The 21,014-nt window shown below is 35.3% G+C and overlaps 1 protein-coding gene across 1 annotated transcript in view; it reads right to left on the bottom strand.

The window, feature by feature from the left end:
- Lama2 (laminin subunit alpha 2) overlaps positions 1-21,014 on the bottom strand; it is a 556,565-nt gene that overhangs the window by 424,537 nt on the left and 111,014 nt on the right. The gene's annotated exons all lie outside the window — the stretch shown is intronic.

Below are 21,014 nucleotides of genomic sequence, written 5' to 3'. Positions count from 1 at the left end.
ACAAATTATAGAATAAATGTAACTTACAAAATAACATATTTTGGTCTATAATATAAATTATTACAAAGACCCAAATCTGTTGTGTTTCTTTTCTCTTCTTTAAATAAAAATCTTCAGCACCTCCTACATGGTTTCTGAATCCTATGTCATCCGCTTTCCTTTTCTTTTTAGACACACACACATTTACAGGCCTTTTCTATCATCACTTCATGAGTCCTGTGATTCATTTCCAAACATCACCATTTTAAGAAAGCAATCCTTCTTATTCTATTTAGAACCTGTGACTTCTGACAACCCATCATGTTATACATCTCCCCAGTATAGCTGTAGAATCAGTGGGAGTGGTCAGGAAGCCTCATTCTGTCTCCTGAAGGTGACTTCCAAATCAGTTCACTAAGAAGTGACTTCTTTTCAGAACACCCAAATAATCTTCCCTTTCCATGTTTCTCTCTCCCGCCCCCCCCCCCTCTTCCCATCCCTCGCTCTCTAGGCCTAGGCACTGTCTTGATCCGTTTTGTACCCTGCCACTGAAAAGATCTCTCTAAGGATCCTATCATGCTCTTATTTAAGACCAACATGAGCACGATAAAGGCTAACAAACATCCCCAAAACAGAGAATCAGATAATCATAGTAAGAACCCAGTAGGCACAGCTCCCAAGAAGGTAGATAACATGTCAGGAAGTAACAAACACCTCTCAATACTAACTCTCAATATTAATGGACTTAACTCTCCAATTAAGCAACATAGATTGTCTAGCTAGATCAAAAAACAAGATCTTTCTATCTGCTGCCTTCCAGAGACACACCTTGCCTACAAAAACAAACATAGTCAGAAAGTGAATGGCTAGAACAAAATCTACCAAGCAAATGGCCCCCATAAACAGTCAGGAGTTGCAATTCTACTCTCAGATAAAATAGACTTCTAATTAAAATTAGCAAGAAGAGATAAAGTAGGACATTACATACTAATAAAGGGATTTCTCCTACAGGAGGATATAACAATCCTAAACATGTATTCACCAAATATCAGAGCACCTAAATTTATCCAAGAAACAGTATTTTCCCTAAAATCACACATAGATCCAAAGACATTAATTGATGGGGAATTTAAAACACCACTCTCCCTGCTGGATAGATCAACCTGGCAAAAAATTACAGAGAAACCTTGGATCTAAACAACTGCATAGACCAACTAGACTTAACAGACATCTACAGAATATTTCACCTAGCAGGAACAGAATACACATTCTTTTCAGCAGCACATGGAATATTCTCCAAAATAGACCACATTTTAGATCACAAAGCAAATGTGTCCAAATTCAGAAACATTGAAAATATGCCCTGCATTCTCTTAGATCACAAGGGAATAAAATTAGAATTTCACACCAAAATCCACAAAAGAAAATCCTATAACACATGGACAGGGAACAATACACTGTTGAACCACCAGTACAGCATGGAAGAGATTGGAAAGGAAATTTAAATGTCCAGGTTATTTAACAAAAATGAATGTACAAATAACCAGCTCCTCTGGGACACAGCAAAGGCAGTATTCAGAGGAAAATTTATAGCTATGAGTGTCTACATTAACAATTTAATGATGCACCTGAAGCTCCTTGAAAAAGAGCAACAAGCCAAACACCAATCCAGTAGATGGAAATAAATAAAAAATTAAATCAGAATTAAATGGATTAGAGTCCAAAAATCACAGAAAGAATCAACAAAACAAAAAGTTGGTTCTTAAAAAAAATTAACAAAATTGATAGACCCTTAGCTAATCTTACCAGAAAAAGAAGAGAAACACTCAAATAAACAAAATCAGAGATGAGAATGGAAACATTCCCATAGAAACAATCAAGATTGGGAATACTTCTCAAACCTTTATGCTAACAAATTTGAGAATCTGGAAGAAATGGAAAACTTTCTATAAATATTGATATGCCCAAACTAAACCAAGATGAGTTAAAACAAGTCAACAGACCCATATCAAACCCAAAATAGCAATAACAGCGCTCCCATCCAAGAAAATCCCAGGACCAGATGGGTTCACAGGTGAATTCTACAATGTCTTCAAAGCAAAACTCATACCAATACTCCTCCAATTCTTCAGTGAAATCTAAAGTGAAAGTTCACTACCAAACTCTTTCTATGAAGCCATCATAACCTTCATCCCCAAACCAGACAGGGACAAACCAAAGAAAGAGAACTATAGACCCATTTCTTTGATGGACATAGATGCAAAACTTCTCAACAAAATTTTGCCCAATTGACTTCAACAACTCATCAAAAAAAATCATATACCATGATCAAACAGGATTCATTTCAGGGATGCAAAGCTGTTTCAATATATGCAAAACTACTAATGTAATACATCACATCAACAAGAGCAAGGATAAGAACCACATGAATATCTCAGTAAATACAGAAAAAGCATTTGACAAGGTCCAACACCCCTTTATGTGGAAAACTCTAGAGAAACTAGGAATCCATGGAACATTCCTCAATATAATAAAGATTGTGTATGACAAACCTACAGCCAGCATTATACTTAATGGTGAAAAGCTAAAGCCATTTCCTCTAACCTCAGGAACAAGACAAGGACATCTACTCTCTCCACTCCTCTTCAACTTATTATTAGAATGTCTAGCTAGAGCAATAAGACAAGCTGCAAACATAAAGGGGATCCAAATAGGGAAAGATGAAATAAAACTCTCCCTCTTAGCAGACTACATGATCTTGTATTTAAAGAACCCGATGGACTCTACTCCCAAGTTACTTGAGCTGATTCGAAATTAATCCTCAAAAATCAATGGCTTTTCTGTATGCCAAGAACTAGAAGAGTATGTTGAAATCAGGAAAGCAACTTCTTTTGTAATAGCCCCACAAAAAAATAAAATACCTATGAGTTAACTAAAGAAGTGCAGGACCTCTATGATGAAAACTTTAAACACCTGAAAAAGGAAAAAGGAAATTAAAGCAGAACTAAGGAAGTGGAAAAAACATCCCATGCTCCTGGACTGGGAGGATTAACATCATGAAAATTGCTATACTGCCAAAGGCTATCGACAAATTCAATTCAATACCCATCAATATCCCAATCTCATGCTTCAATGAAATAGAAGAAGCAATCCAAAAATTCATATGGAACAATAAAGACCCCACTAACAAAAACAATCCTTAGTAGAAAGTACAGTGCTGGAGGAATATCAGTACCAAATTTCAAACTTTGTAATAAAAAAAAGCCATAGTAATCCAAACAACTAGGTACTAGGACAAGAACAGACCTGAGGACCAATGGAATAGAACTGAAGACCTAGACATGAACCCTCAGACCTATGGCCACCTAATCTTCCATAAGAGAGCCAAAAAAAAAAAAAAAGAATGGAAGAAAAGACAGTCTCTCCAGTAAATGGTGCTGGCAAAATTGGTTAAACACCTGTAGAAAACTAAAGCTAGATCCTTATATATCACCTGCACCAGAATCAACTCCAAATGAATCAAATACCTCAGAGTCAAAGCAGACACATTGAAAACATTACAGGATAAAGTAGAAAAAACCGTAGGTCTCCTTGGCACAGGAGAAATTTTCCTAATAGAGACCCAGAAACACAACAAATCAAAGAAAGGTTGGGCAAATGGGATTGCATGAAATTGCAGAACTTCTGCATGGCAAAGGACATAACTAGCAAAATCAATAGAAAGCCCACAGATTGGGAGAAGATCTTCACTAGCCACAAAATAGACAAGGGCCTCATATCTAAAATATACTTAGAACTGAAAAAATTAAAGCCTCCAAAAACAAATCCTTCAAGAAACAACCACCTCATTAATTAGTGGCCTAAAGAATTAAAGAGAAACTTCTCTGAAGAGTAAATAAGAATGGCCAATAGACACATGAAGAAATGCTCAACTTCTCTAACCATAAAAGAAATGCAAATCAAAGCAACATTGAAATTCCACCTCATCCCAGTTAGAATGGCTATAATCAAGAAATCTGATAACAGATGCTGGAGGGGATGTGGCCAGAAGGGAACCCTACTGCACTGTTGGTGGGAGTCTCATTCAACCACTTTGGAAAGCAGTATGGAGGTTCCTCAAAAGACTCCACATAGAGTTCCCCTATGACCCAGCAATCCCACTTCTTGGCATTTACCCCAATGACCATAGACAAGGCCATACTAAAGGTACCAGCACAATTATGTTTATCACAGCATTCTTTACCATAGCTAAGATATGGAACCAACCCAGATGCTCCTCAGTGGATGAATGTCAAGAAAATGTAATATGTATATACAATGGAATTCTATGCTTCCATCAGAAAGAATGACACGACCCCATTTGTTAGGAAATGGAAAGAGTTGGAAAAAAATCATATTAAGTGAAGTAAGCCAGATCTAAAGAAATATAGGTCCCATGGCTTCCTTCATTTGCAATAATTAGTATACATCTGGGGTAATTTTTTCAGATGAGCAGAAAAGTACAAAAGCTATGTACACATGACCATATAAGATGATGCTAAGTGAAATGAACTCCATGATATGGACAGAAGAGGTCTTTCTTTGCTGTTGTTGTTGTTTTTAATGTACTCTGTGATTTTTTTTTTGTTTCCTTTGTATGATCTTCCTCTTAGGTTATATTCCCTGCTGTCACTCTACTTGATTCTGGTACCCTGCACCTTATATATACCATTATCTAATTTTGGGAGGGGAAGGGGAATAACAAAATGTTGAAACAAGGACACAGGATGATCCATTACAACAATGATATTCCCAAGACACTATGTTGAAAATGAACTTTACAACTTTGGGGGAGGGGAAAGGAGGGTGGGGGAGAAAAGGGATAATAGGAGAAAAACAACACAGGGGTAACAATGCTCAGCAAGAAATGTACTTCATTACCTTACTCATGTAACTGTAACCCTTCGGTACTACATCTTTACAATAAAATAAAAATTTTAAAAAAATTGAAGGTATATTCTACGTGCTACCTTTTGACAAACAGAGACCTGTATTCTCCCTGTCTTTCAGCAATTAGGGCTGGTACACTTGACTTTGGCTCAGAGTTCTGAATCTTGAGCAAGTAAATTACAGACAGGCACAACAGAAAAATCTGATTAATGTAGTAGCAGAGAGACAGCAGGAGTGGTAAGGAAGCGCTGACAATGGCTACAAAGCAGTGGCTGGACTGTCCTTGCATTACAACCCAGGGTGGCCTTCCTGCCTGAACTCATCTCCTGCTTGCCAATCACTCAAGAGTCTGGAACATACTTTGATATATTTAAGATATATTTCCTCTCGAGTTAAACAATGTTGGTGATTTGTGTTGCTTACAATGAAAACTCCAGATGGATATAAAGAACACATATGATGTGTAAAGACACTCAGGTGAACACATACACACACACACACACACACACACACACACACACATAGAAACACACATGTACATACAAACAGATATACTAAAGATAGGAAGATCAAGAACAATTCTATAATATCTGGCAACAAGATAAATGTGCCCATACAATCACAAAGTTGCTTCATTTAAAAATGTCTTTAGGATAAAATGTCAAGGGACAATAATAGTGACACTAATCAAGACTCTACACAAAGACCCATTAGAAATAGAATGACCTGGATGAAAATGTAACCATAAAGTCACTTTAATAAGTTCTGTTCTACATATAATGTTTCTAAGTTTTCTTTCTTACCCATTGTGCTATTTATTTTCATTACTTTTGTACTACTTTTAAATGACAGTATTTCGTGTAAGTCTTTAAAAGAAATCTTTCTAATGTGTTATAAATATTTCCAAGCATGTTTTCTTTGTTTTGTGAGTCTAAATAAATTTAATGTAGTAATGTAGCTGTCTGCTTTGTCTGTTCCAAGTACATTGTTATACTTTGGGATTAACACACAAAAATGCTGACATAAAGTTATGTATTGCTATATAGACATATATATATATATATATATATACATATATACATATATATATATATATATACATATATACATATATATATACATATATATATCTTAATTTCTCAAATAAAATGTTTATTGTTAACACTTATAATTCAATCTGTAAAGACTGTCATTAATATGTTGCTAACCATTAATATAAATTGAGTAGATAAGTATAGAAAGGTCAATCATGAGGGCAGGGAAGGTTTCTCAGTAGTAGAGAGCTTGCCTTGCATGCATGAGGCCCTCAGTTTGATTCCTCAGCACCACATAAGCAGGAAAAGCCAGAAGTGGGGCTGAGGCTCAAGTGGTAAAGGGCTAGTCTGCAGCTGAAGAGCTGAGGGACAGCGCCCAGGCCCAGAGTTCAGGCCCCACGAATGACCGATAAAAAGAAAGGTCAATCAATGATTTTTTTTTTGCCAGCCTTAGGGCCTGAACTCAGGTCCTAGACACTGTTACTGAGTCTCTTTTGCTCAAGGCTAGCACCCTACCATTAGAGTGATAGCTCCACTTCTGGCTTTTTGGTAGTTAATTAGAGGTAAATATCTCAGTGACTTTCTTGCTTAGGCAAGATCCTCAGTACTCAGCCTTCTCACTAGCTAGGATTACAGATGTGAGCCATCAGCACCCAGCTAATGATGATTTTTCAATATGTTCATTTTAATAACTATAGCGAATAATCATTATTTACAGTACTATATATCTGATATTCTTTTATTTCTCTATTTCCTGTCATTCTAATCTTAGTATTTCTCCTATCAGTTCATGCCAATACTACCATCTCTCTAAAGGTAAAAAGAAAATTGTTTCAACATTCCCAGCTTTCCATTTCAGTTTCTAGGCCTGTGGCACATTTTAAAAAAATATTCATGCAAGTAAACAGAGCTGTTTGCAAGTGACTCATTATTTAAAAGACAAAAGAGAACATGCCAATTTAAAATGTTCTCAGAGGCGTCAAGGAAGTAAAGGAGACACTTGTCTGTTGAAATCCTGAGCTATGTGGGTGCTTAGGAACACACTGGTATAAAACAGAAATGGAACAAAACAAAATGTTGAAGGAATGGTTTCCAGCTGTGCACTGCAGGAAGTCACTTAATGCACTGGGTCCACAATGCAGATGAAGGGTTTTATAGAACTGGAAAATCAGACCAATTTGAACTAATAGCTGTCCAGACACAACAATGCTTACAAGCAAAGGGAAAAAAAAATTGGAATCCAGTTAGTCAGAAGCAAACAAAGCCATGAAGAGCGTTGATGTATTCTAGTCCTGATTCCACGACTCTCAAATGTGTCTCCAACTGACTTAATTCTGCTCTTCCAAATGTTACAGTTTCCAAAATGAAAGGATATTTTTTAAAGGTTTCTGCATTGGCTTGTTCTCCTTTCTTCCCTTTTCATCAGAAAATGTAGTGCATGCTCCTCTGTGGAATTGATTTTTAAAGCTGTTACTCTTGTTTATTTATATATATATATATATATATATATATATATATATAAAAATAGGCTAGGATGGAAATTTAAGAACTTTTATTTTCATCAAAAATGAAATAAACCAGGGACAACCCCATGACTCCAATGGATCTTTACGAGCAGAGCTTAGGATAGGGGCTACTCCAAATTCAAATGTTGGCCTGGCAACTTGGTCCAGTCAAGAATACAGGATTAATTGTAACCCCTCTGTACAGTATTTTCACATTAAAAAAAATACAGGATTATATTAAATTCCTAAAAATGGGTACTATTAATCTCATTAAGACAGATTTTCCCCTACCAATTTCTATCACCTAAAATTTAAACATATAAGAGAAAATCACTGGTACAATAATCCAGATATCTTGTAGGAACACCGACATAATAGTAAAGTCATAATAGTATTTTTTCTAGAACAGTGACTTCATATAAGCCATTTTTACTTTAGTCATTCCCAAACCCTATAAATAATTTTTGAAACCAACTGAAGTCACTCTGTGTTTGGAACATTGGAATTAATGATACTACTGGTGGTCAATATGCTTCTTAGTATAATAAGAATCGTATTTATCAACATGTCATCTCTAAGATTAGATGGAATAGATATTAACTTCTAATAAATCCCCAAGAAATGAGTGCACATAAAACACCTTGTACCGCTTCACAAGTCCTTACTTATTTGGTCTACTTTCGCTGCTCTGGTCACATTTTCAGTCCTTGCCACTTTCATGGAATTCTTACCTACCATGCATTTCAAATTAAAAACTAAAATTTGCTTTGCTCTGGTTTTACTGTCTTCCACTTGTAGAATCAGGCTAAGTTGCCCAAATGGTTTACAAAATGATTATAAAAATAATAACTATCCTAGCTAGGACCTATATTTGGAATGCTCCAGCATAAGGTGTCTGAATATATATGGAGGAGGTGGCAGCTGAGGAGAAGGTAACTATTTCCAAGCTCCTTCCAACCTCGCTTCATCGCTTTCAGCAGAACATATGTTTAGTATCTGCTCTCTTCTGCCTGACTTCCCAAGCCAAACTTATAAACTAGATGTCTCTTTGGCAAGTCGCTGTCGCAAACCCAAAGTGCAAAGTCAAAAAGGGAAAGGAGAGGAAATGCAATTCATTCTAAAAGTGACAAAAATGAAATGTGGAGTCTTACATTGGCAAATAACTCACAACAAAGGTGTTTGCAATATAGAAAAACAAATTGGATGATTTGTGAAAATATCTGCTACTAATTGTCCAAAAACACGCAAGTCTCTAAACTACATCTAATGCCAGGAACACTAAGCTTATGCTTATATCCTTCAACCCAAAATATCAGAAGGGGCTCCTTTGTGCTTCAATGAAGACAAGAGCCCTGGGAAGGAGGCTGCTCTCATTCTGACAGTTTCTTATCACTCATGATGAAACACAAATATTGCAAATATTGCAAATATTCTGCATTCTGTTTACCTTGGTTTCAAAGACCTAGATGAGTTGAAAACAAAAGTCATGGTCATAAACAAAGGAGGAGGCTACAATGCTTGATAGGAAATGTACTCATTATCTTGCCCATATAATTGTAACCCCTCTGTACAGTATGTTCACAATAAAAAAAAAGTAATGGGCATTTACTTTACTCTTTTTTCATTTGTTTATATAAGTAAATATTAAAATTCCTCAGGGCCTAATGCTGGAGCCTTCTATTCTGAGAGCTTCATCACTGCCAAGCTGCTATCTATATCAATACCTAGCAAGTTGTATCTCCAGGCCATCTCTTCCATCTCTTTCTTTCTCTCCCTCTACCATCTTTCCCTTTCCCCTTCCTACCCTCTGGTCCTAATTCATCTTTCCAAAAGCCTAGCTGAAGCCTCCCCATACATGAGCATCTCAAGATTAATGTATCCAAGCAGAGTTTATGATTTCCAGAGCTCTAACTCTCACCCCCAACACCCACCATGAATTGACTACCTTTGAGTTTCTTTCTCCTAGTTCAACACATTTGATTTGTACCACTCAGCCATTCCATCACTAAATGCTATCCTAGTTCCAAAATAAATCCAGATCCTGTTGTTCTCAACCATGTTACTGCTGACACATAATGGCCAAGCCACGTTTGTAACATCAGAAGTTTGCTAATGGCCTCTTCAATGGATACTTGATTATCTTTTGCCTTTCTTCTACTATGTTTTTAATGAAATGCTTCTTTCAAGATGTAAATTGAATGGGGTCATTCTTCTTTAAAATTTAATATATTGAGGTATAACAGCCTCCTATTACATTCTAAGAATGTTTATTTTAGTCAATTTCTAGAAGAGAATGCATTTTCTCCTACAAGAGTTTATCTTGAAATCTTTGCTTCTTAACATTTGTACATTCTTCATACTTCCTTTCACTCCCTTTCACATATGTTGTGCATGGTTTTTTTCTATCACCTCTAAATGAGTCTTCTATTATAAAACCTCACTTTGCCACGGTTTTCCTTGGAGCATTACTCCCAACAAGTAATTTTAAGTTAAATTCATTTTAGTATGATAAAACTTTGTTTTAAACTTCATAATGGAAGAAACTATATATGTTGTGTTTACTTTGTTAGTCATTGCTTATGGTTGGATAAATCAAGGTGAACACAAATATTCTCCGATGAGAAATTTCCATCACAATAAATCCAGCACATAAATCGTATGCCTGTTGTAAAGAAGTGGCAAATTTCCCTTTGTCGCAAAATAAAAATAGTAAAGAATGAAATAAAACACATAAAAAATAATACACCAGAAGGACACATTTCTTTTAGTATTCTAGTCACTTGGCAACATAGAAATTATATTAGTATCAAGAACAAAAATCAATATTTCCTTACTTTTTATTGGGTTAATGATCTTCCTAAGCCATGCCTCTGGGTAGATTTCTATTTTTCTGCCTCACTTCTAAGGCAGATCCAAAATTCTTATGGGTTGGCTATAAAGTGTCTCTCTCTCTTTCTGAAAGGCTCATACACTGAAGTGTGCATATTCACTGCTGGTGATCTTTTCTATGATGGTATAGAAACTAGCTAGAAGAAGTAGGTGGCTGGCAGTGTGTTCATTTGGGGCTTAATCTTGTCCTGGCTCCTTCCCTGTTTCTCTGTCTCTAGTTCTATGAGGGAAATGGCTTCTGCTAAAAGACTACCATTGATACTCTGTCTCACCACATGCCCTAAATCAAGGGCCAGTGGTGCCATGGACTGAAAGCTGCAGTCAAATAAACAATTGGCCTAGTTAAGTAGTTTTTCCCAAGCACTTGTCCCATAGATAACAAGAAAAAAAAACCTGACACATAACTTTTTTTAAATTTTATTTTGTATTTCGTGGGGGTTTTGATGATCTCTTTGAAGTTGCCCTGGGATTAACTTGGCTTCTGTCATGAGAAGGCCTGATATATTTTCCAACACATGCATCTATCCTCCACTTTCCCACGCAAACATTGGAAGACATAAATGTTCTGCTATAATAAATATAATGTCAAATTATGCTAAGTACTAGGTTGCTTCGGGGACTTTTATATGACATTATTACATTCCAACTGTGCCAGGCCTCCCCCTAATGCTTAGGGTGAAGAATTAGAATGAGGGGTGTATAGAAAACAAATATTTTATGGCTGATATAAGCATCTAATTCTGTTTTATGCTTTAAAAGCAAATTCTATGCCATTTCAGTACATCTATGGAAATACGTGTTTTATAGACAATTTTTCCCCCAAGTGAGATTTGACAGTGTTTATAGCAAAACACTTTGTTCTCCAGCAGCTGTTTGAACACATACATAAATATGCAAGAAAGCTCACAAACACTCTGGTTCCTCTTGTAAATTCTTGAAGTAAAGAATCAGCATTTAAAAATCATTTAGCACAGTATTGCTAATAATGATTTTCATTTACCAAGCACATATAAACTCTCAGATAAAATGAGTGCTTCATTAGAACTTGATTTCTGCTTTTTTTTTTTAAACCAACAGTCTGCTACCACTAAACTCTTAAGTTCCTTAAAGCAGAGACCATGGCTTAATAATGTTTTCTTTTTCAAAGACTAGACTCACGGATATCAAACAGTTGTTCAGTAAACATTCGTAAAGACTAGAGTCACTGATATCAAAGACTAGAGTCATTGATATTAAACAGTTGCTCAGTAAGCATTCATAAAATTAATGAATGACCTCAGATTCTATGACTGAGTTTGATCACATCATCTCAAGCTTCTCAAATAGTCTATATGGAGCACTGTTATCCTAGTTCATTGGATCTTCTAAAACAAATAAACACACACTCCAAGACACCAGTCTTTCTTTCCATGGTGTGGTATATAAATTGTGTCGGTCATTGAACATAACAGGTTCTCAGCATAGAACATTGTTAAGGAGCTTTCATTTGACTCTTGACTCTCATAAAGAAACGACAGCAATAATAGACTAAGATTCAATTTTACAGATAATATGATGGCAGCTGGTTTTCTATTTGTTTTCATATATAGCCCAAATTCTTCTTAAACTATAAGTAACATATGTGAACTTTATTCTCTAATGGTCTAAGTACTCCAGGCTCTAATTATATGACAATGCAGACAAGGCTCCCTTGTTGTCACTGAGCTGAAAAGCAGTCCAAGGGAATTATGTCATAGAACTTCAATAAAATTTTACTAAACATATTTCCCTACTGGAAAGAGTAAGTAAAGGATACAAGTAAGATCTGAGAGCAGAGGCAGCTTTTCACCAACTTTTAGTAAGCATTAAGGAAATCTATTATCAACAACAATCTGATACTGTTTCCTAACTTCAGTCACCTTTGCATTTCCTTTCAATTTCTCAAAATGAAATCTATGCTAAACACTTCGAGAACTTGAACGCATGCATTCATTTCACTAGAATCAATAACTTTGAACATACAGAGGACAAGAATCTTCCTCCTTCCACAATGATTTGCTGTCCACCTTGAAATTCTCTTAATTTCCAGTTCTCCTTGGCACCCAAGTTGAAACAGGGAAGTTGGATGCTCTACTTGGAGATAAGAAAAGTATCTCTGTATCCAGAGATAATGAGTCTTTATAGGATCAATCCTACTATAAGTAAGATATCTGAACAGAAACAGTCTTATGGAAAGAATGCTACAGAAGGTGTCCATGTAACTGTTGTCTAATTAAGTATTCTTAAGCTGTTTGCTTTTTCAAGAGTGTCACTTCACTAAAATTCCATCCACTTTTGAGTTTTTATATTCTACCACACATGGCACACTCTTATTTATATTCTCTGGTATTTTAATTGCACGGTAGTTAAAGCTCTTCATTGCTGATGTATAATGAGCTCTCAGATCACTGTGGTATCTCAAGCTATTTTTTTTCTCTCCACACTTGCACACAGACTAATTTCTTCATCATCTTGTTTTAGTGTCATTTTTGCTTCTAAAGTAAATTGCTCTTCACTTTTCTATATAAAACTTCTGGCTGGTGTCTGCCTATTTCTCCTTACTTCTTGAATACCATTTTATCTATTTTTGTACTTCTGGCTAGCTTAGCAATATAATACATCATTTAAAATCATATGTAGACAAATCAAAGAAAGACTAGATAAATGGGATTGCATTAAACTGCAGAGCTTCTGCATGCCAAAGGAGATAGCTAGCAAGATAAATAGAAAGCCCACAGATTGAAGATCTTCACTAGCCATACAACAGACAAGGGCCACATATCAAAAATATATCTAGAGCTCAAAAAATTAAACCTCCCAATAAAAAATGCTCAAACAACCAACCAATTTATAAGTGGGCTAAAGAATTAAACAGACTTTTCTGGAGAGGAAATAAGAATGGCCAATAGACACATGAATAAATGTTCCACATCTTTGGCCATAAAGGAAATGCAAATCAAAACCACACTGAGATTCTACCTCACTTGAGTTAGAATGGCCATTATCAAAAAAACTACCAATAACAAATGCTGGCATGGATGTGGCATAAGGGGATCTTTATACACTCTGGAAAACAGTTTGGAGGTTCCTCAAAAGACTACACATAGAACTCTCTTATGATCCAGCAATCCCACTCCTGGGCATTTACCCAAAGCATCATTAACAAGGCCTTACTAAAGTTAGCAGCATAACTGTGACCTTTGCAGTATTACTTACCATAGCTAAAATATGGAAACAACCCAGATGCCCCTCAGTAGATGAATAGATCAAGAAAATGTGGTATATATACACAATAGAGTTCTATGCTTCCATCAGAAAGAATAACATTCTTTTGCAAGGAAATGGAAAAGACTTGGGGAAAACCACATTATGTGAAGTAAGCCAGACCCAAAGAAACATAGGCTCCATGGTTTCCCTCATTTGTAATAATTAGTATATGTTGAGGATAGTCCTAGCAGAGGATTATAATAGCTCAATGACTATGTACATATGACCATATAAAATGATGCTAATTGAAATTAACTCCAAGATATGGTAACAGGAGGTTTTTTGTTTGTTTGTTTGTTTGTCAGTCATGGGCCTGAACTCTGGGCCTGGACACTGTTCCTCAGCTCTTCAGCTCAAGGCTAGCGTTCTACCACTTGAGCCACAGCGCCACTTCTGACTTTGTCTGCTTATGTGGTGCTGAGGAATTGAACCCAGTTCCTCATGCATGCAAGACAAGCACTCTACCACTGAGCCACCTTCCCAGCCCTGTTGTTGTTGTTTTTAATGTACAGTGTGAAGTTATTTCTTTTTTTACTTTTTTTTAAATCTGATTTGGGAAAGGGAAGGGGAATAACAAAATGGTGAGACAAAGGGCAAAGGGTAAACCAATGCAACAGCGATACTCAAGATACTGTTAGAAATGAACTTTATAACAAGGGGAAATTGGGAGGGAGGAAAGTTCAGAAAAATGAGAGGGACAACAATTTCAACAAGAAATGTGCTCATTACCCTACTTATGTAACTGTAATCTCTCTGCACAACATATTTACAATTAAATTTTTAAAAATAAAATCAGGTGTAGGTGTATCCTGAAATTACTTTGAAAAGTAATCAATTATTGGAAGGTATGAGCATGTCCAGATATCCATTTCCCTTATTAATATCAGTTATCATTATTGCCAGTACAATTGGTCTAGAAGCTATTGTCTAGAGTAAAATAATACAAAAGATAATTTGATAAAAATATTAAAAATTTCACTTAGTTTAAACTGAGACATACCTAAATGATTACATTTAAGACTGTAAGACTTATAGAGAACTCAGTAACAATTTATTGAATAATATGTTTTCAGTATTTGAATTCAGTGTGTGAATATTCACTTACAAGACTGTAACATTAACTTGTTACAAACAAGAGATATGGGGGCTGGGAAGGTGGCTCAGCGGTAGAGTGCATGCCTTGCAAGCATGAGGCCCTGGGTTCAATTCCTCAGCACCACATAAACAGAAAAAAAAAGCTGGAAGTGGCGCTGTCCAGTGGTAGAGCACTAGCCTTGAGCTGAAGAGCTGAGGGACAGCGCCCAGACCCAGAGTTCAGGCCCCATGACTGGCAAAAAGCAAACAAACAAGAGATATGAACAATGTTTTCAAAATTGTACACATTTGTTTCACAACACACCTGCCTAGAGAAATACAAATTTCTTCCACATTGTGGGGCCTGAAAATCATGTTTGTGAAACTGACAGATGGACAAGTATTCCACATACTCACAATTATATTTCCATATCATCTATTTCTCTAAATTAAATTGAAAACTTGTTTGATAGTTTACCTGTTTAATATATGTTTTACCCAAAAATTACTCAAGAAATATTTATTTAACGAATTAGTCCATGCATGATTACAATATATAAAGCTCTTTTCCAATATTAATCATAAATACACTGAAGAAAGTAAGAATATCAATAATATAAAATATGATTGTGGGGAGGTATATTAACACTAGTTTGAAGTCCTCTGAAGCAAATCTTTCTCTCTTGCAATGATCAGGTTGATTTTCAAAATACACTTGAAATTCATATCATTCTTCACCAGTATAAATTCAGTTTAATTCATCATCATTATTTTAAAAACTAAGATTAGTATAATTTATTAGATCTCTGTCCATTTATTACAGGTCAGGGACACCTCAAATAACTCTCAGTTGACTCCTAGAATTAATATAAGGGTTTTATCTTGGTAGTTCAATATGATATAATCTCATGACTATGCACCTTCTCTCTTTACACATATTCTATATTTATCAGCTAATAGCCTCAAGTGAAATTCCACGCCCCAGTAGGATAATTCCTACCCTACTTTGAATTTACCACCTCATTTCCCAATTTCTCTAGGTAGTATTTACTTCCCTTCCTGACTTACCATCAATCAAAATTTAGTACTTCCATTGAAATTAGCTCAAAATCATCCTCTCGGTAAAAAACAAAACATGACAAACAGAAAGACCATACTGTTTCTTTTTTTCAGCACCACATTTTTATCATCTATGTAGGTTTGTAAAACCCTCTAGCTGGTGCTTTTCTTGTGGGAATTCTTATGATACAAGAAGCAATGTTGTCTCTTGGTTTTGATCTCCAAAAGCCAGACATAACTCTCTACAGTTCTTATAAAGTATTTTTATTATGTTTGCTGGCAAATCTCCATAAATTCAGACCTATCTATTGGGTAAATATAGGTATCAACAAACAAAAAACAAACCATTCTTCATGAATTCATTCACTCAGAGTGTTTGTCAAGACAAAGTCATCATTGAGCCAATCCCAACAGAGCTGCTCAGTTCTGTGTCTAGTTATGAGCCTTGAGGTTCACTGAAGCAAACTCAATGGAAATCGGGATGCTATCTTTCTTCTTAAATTTACTCATTTTGAGACACTCTCAATTCAGGGGTTATTTTCAGAGAAAAGATAGGCATTGCATTCTAGTTTTCATACTTAGTGCTACTTTTCTGTTCTCTTAAGATCAAAACTACCTGGAAGTTTCCATTTAAAAACAAGTTGATTTTAGTTATGGCTGAATAGAGAAAGTAAAGTCTGAGCAGATGGCTGTCAAAACACCCATGACTACATACCATGGCTGAGAACTTGCACACAAAAATATGCAACTTGGTACTCAGTAGATTTCTTCCATGTAAATGCCAAGGGACATCTGGCTTGAAAACCGCAAAATCAATTTGATGATATTCTATATTTGCCCCGTCTTCTATGGGATATTAAATTATACCAACATCTGCTAGAATCTCTGACAGGAAAGACTGTGTCACCAGAACCATTTCAAGCCTTCACATTTCACTTTCCAACATTAGGAAACATCTGGAACCTGAAACCTGACTCACATGAAGAAGCAAAGTGCATACATGCAGAAAGTTATTCGGGAACTAGCATCCTATGGCTGAAAGAGTTAATGCTGAAAGAGTTACAATAAATTCTCTTTCCTCTAACAAAGCACACACGTACTAATTGCCTGTAAACAATTTTATTCTTAGAGCTTCTTTCTAAATATGTAGCTTCTACATTCATCTTTGCAGTTAGACTCAATTTTAGGGTGCATTTATGTCCCTATCTTCATGCAAAATGTTTTCATCACTGAACTGAATGCAAATCGATAATGTATTGGTTTTAATCAAAGCTGTACCTGATTTACTAGGGGAACCACTATTCTCCAAATTTAGCTAATATATTATGAAGTGAATTATGAGTATTTTTATATTTGGTCAAAATATAGAATTTAAGTTAAATACCATGATCTTAAGTTCATGACAATCCAGACAATTCTGCCACTTTATGGCAAATGGTTAACAGTTTTTTTGTGGAAGATAGTAGTCTATGTGTGAAGAGAATAAGTGAAAAGAACTTTATTAATATGCTAAGTAAAACAAATTCCAAACAATTTCCAAACAAATTCCAGTTGATGCCTGAGTTGGACACAAGAAAGGGATTGAGAGATAGAACTTTATGTGAGTTTTGTGCCAGTGCTTGCTGCCTGTTCAGTGTAACCATATTGGAAAAAGATTCTGAGCAGAGAAAATGCCAGTACTTTGTTCCACTAGAAAGAAATCACTGTGACTGTTCTTGAGGCTTCCTAATGCAGTCAGAATGTTTCAAATGTCATTTCCCTAAATGAAGAGTGACATCCGCAGGTAGACTGCGACAGAAAGCTCACATCACTTCTGCTCAGTGGCTAGGACATTTCCCAGATTCCATTTAAAATGCATGGACCTACACATCACACTGCAAGAAGTAAAACTGGTTTCCCTGATTTAAATTTTTTCAATTTAATTTTAATTCTGATGTGGCTGGTCTATTTTCTCCAAGGGCCTTCCTATTAAGGTATGATTTATCCTTAACCCAATAACATATCTATCGATGAAACCACTATATTAAAGCATCTCCATCTTTTATGAAGTATGACTATTCTCAGACTACTATTATTTTACATCCTTAAAACAAAATTCAAGATTGGGCTTTTGTTTTTAGAATAGAAACATATGCACAGATGAATATTCTTCTCTTTTAAACATAAATGTGATATATATGAAGATTTGCAATTTCTGGAAATTCACTGATTGCTCATCACAAGCAACTCATGAGTGGGGACAAAAGACATTGTTTTCAAGTTAGAAAAAAAGTCTACTTTATATGAAAATAGCAGAAGTACTCATTCTGTATCATTTTGTCACATGGCGACTTTCCCTTTTCTCTATGATTCAAGCTAAATTAAACTTTTTAACAAACTCATTCAGATATGTATACTTCCCACATTTTGTTTTGGTTTGTTTTTTTGAAGTACAGAGATAAGCTTAGGGTCTCACCCTTGCTAGGCAGGGACTACACCACTGGAGCCATATTTCTAGCTGTTATTGATTTAGTTATTTTCAAGTAGAATCTCACATTTTGTTGCCTAAGACTGAGATTTTCTAACCTATATTTCCAATGTAGCACTACTATTTCAGGCCTTATTGGTTGAGATGGAATGTAATAAGATGAGATGTCCTGTCCTGTCTGGGCTCAAACCAGGATTCTCCTGATCTCCACCTCTTGATAAACTGGGACTACAGGCATATATTATTACATTGGTCTGTACACTTACAGTGTTTGATAGGGAATATCTGCTCTTAAAAACATTCATTTCTACATACTAAGTACCTGCAATTATTCATTGCTAGCTTAACTTTAACTTTAATAAGCGAGACAAAGGACAAAGGGCTAATCAATGCAGCAGTGATACTCACAAGACAATATGTTGGAAGTAAACTTTACAATTTGGAAAGGAGATTAGGGAGGAGAGAAAAGGGGAGAAAACGAGGGAGGAGGTAGCAATGTTTGACAAGAAATGTACTCACTACCTTATGTATTTAATTGTAACCACTCTGTACATCACCTTGACAATAAAATTAAATTTAAAAAAAGAAAGTGTTTCTGAAAGCATCTTGTTTATTATTCTGGCTTGAACCACACATTTGCTTAAGTAAAAAAATATGGAGAGCTATCTGGATGTACCATCACCATTGTGACACGCTGTGAATTCATTTAGACAAATTTACAGCTATGTGGCAAATGGACTAAATCTGAACTGATACTTCATTTCCTCACGAAATCAAGAAATCGTTTTATCATACCTTCTGCTTTTTCTCTTATGATTTATTTATCACATGTAGATCCAACATTGAAGTTGTGTTTATGCTAACAGTTCAGAATTTTTGTATTATCTTGCTTAAAAGACCAGAGTGACTTCCCTTTTCCAAGAAAAAAAAATCTTGGCCAAAGTAGTACTTAAAATTAGTGGTTGAGATGCCTGTCCAATTTCGTCAACTTTCTCTCATGTTTGCCTCAAGATTTATTTGCTGATTTGCTTATTATCTAGTTTAGAAACATTCAGTTTGTGCTTTCTCATCTATTGCTTCACACACTTATACACACACACACACACACACACACACACACACAATATATATATATATATATATATATATATATATATATATATATATATATATATAACAAATACTTGGGTATGAAAGGAATGACAAAGACAAAAAACATTGATATAGAATTGGCACTTAAATATGTAAGCAAAAATGTAAACTGTAAATGTATAAGTCAAATCAATGGTGCAATACAAATTGATAAATGATGTGATAAATCTGAAAGAGATAAGAGGTATGAACATAGTAGTGTAAAGCAATACCAGACACCAGAGAGCAAATTGAGTGCTATACCATCAGTGCAGGCAAGGTATAACCCAGCTGAAGGTTACCGACATTAGAGGAAGGAGAAACAATTCCAGAAGTATTAGAAGGGTAAAAACAGCGAGAATGGTTATCTACTAACTGTGAAAGTAAGAGAGAAGAGAATTCACAGCCATCCTGTGGCTTGTGTTGACATTATATCTGCGATACAGAAAGAACAAAAGAGCAAGTAGAAAGTCTAGCATCCCTAATAGATACTGGAAAAAGACAGCATGAAGAATTTGCAGATACAAGACAGGCTACATGGAACAATTAACAAAGAATGCTGTGGAACCCAGAAAAATGATAGTTTGTAAGAATTATACAAAAGAATTTAACAGGACTGGTTTCACATAGAGATGGAGAAAATAGAGATAGTACCAATTGAGCAGCTGTTGGGTGTGAGGTGGCAGGAATGTGGATGAATATAATAAGAATGTTATACCAACTTTTATGTTTTATCTTTAGAGAGAAAAAGAATTAAGCAATGAAATGCCAATGGAAAGAATTCATAGGAAACAACTAAGAAAACACAAAATAAATTGACTACAACCCTCATAATGGGTCTCAAAGACACGAAAAGGAAAGTTAATTTATATTGACAAGATGATGCAAAAGCCAATCTGGAAACACTATGTAACTCCTAACTCATGTTACTTTTGTTCACGGTAGTATGTTGAAAATAGACATTGTGGTTATTGTGCTAAGTACTATTTTGCCTTCTACAAAGAAGTCTTTGAACTGAAAATGTTGAGGAGATAGTTGTAGTTATAAAAACTTTTCTCTTACTATTGAACAGGAAAAAAAATCCACAGCTGTTAGTTTAGGAAACATGTTTGAAGTATTATGATTTAGTTTGCATCTATCTATTGACTTGGGCCATATTAATCAAAATCTAGGCAAAAGGCTGACATTGCATGTCAAAGTACTATGTTTTTCGCTAAACTTTTTGGCTAAATGTAATTGTACTACAATTTTTGAAGCATCAAGAAGACTTTGTCACTGAAAACGAATTTATAACCTACATAGCATTGAACACTTAATTTTAGGGTAAATGAGGGTTTCGTGTTGGAATGAATGCACAATGAGAGTTTGTCGATGGATGGAATTTCTTCTGAGCTTCACGAATGAGACAAAGTATAGAATAAGCAAAAATAAAAATGTGTAGCATTGCAACATTCCATTTAAGTAAAACAAAATACAATCTTAGAAACCTCAAAAATGTCTGACGCTATCTGATAGCTTCTTGAAAGATTATTTTATTTTCTTAGCTTAGGAGTTTCATTTTATATGCTAAAGCTCAACAAGCAAAGAAGCAAGCAAATATCCAAACCCAACCAACCAAAACAACAGCGATGATGAAAACAGAAATACTCAGGTTCTACTAGT

This window comes from Dipodomys spectabilis, unplaced genomic scaffold (genome assembly GCF_019054845.1).
Source record: "Dipodomys spectabilis isolate Male_0828 unplaced genomic scaffold, ASM1905484v1 ptg000001l, whole genome shotgun sequence".
NCBI classification, from domain to species: Eukaryota; Metazoa; Chordata; class Mammalia; order Rodentia; family Heteromyidae; genus Dipodomys; species Dipodomys spectabilis.
The sequence above is the reverse complement of the archived record's forward strand: the minus strand, read 5'-3'. Positions and strand labels throughout refer to the sequence as shown.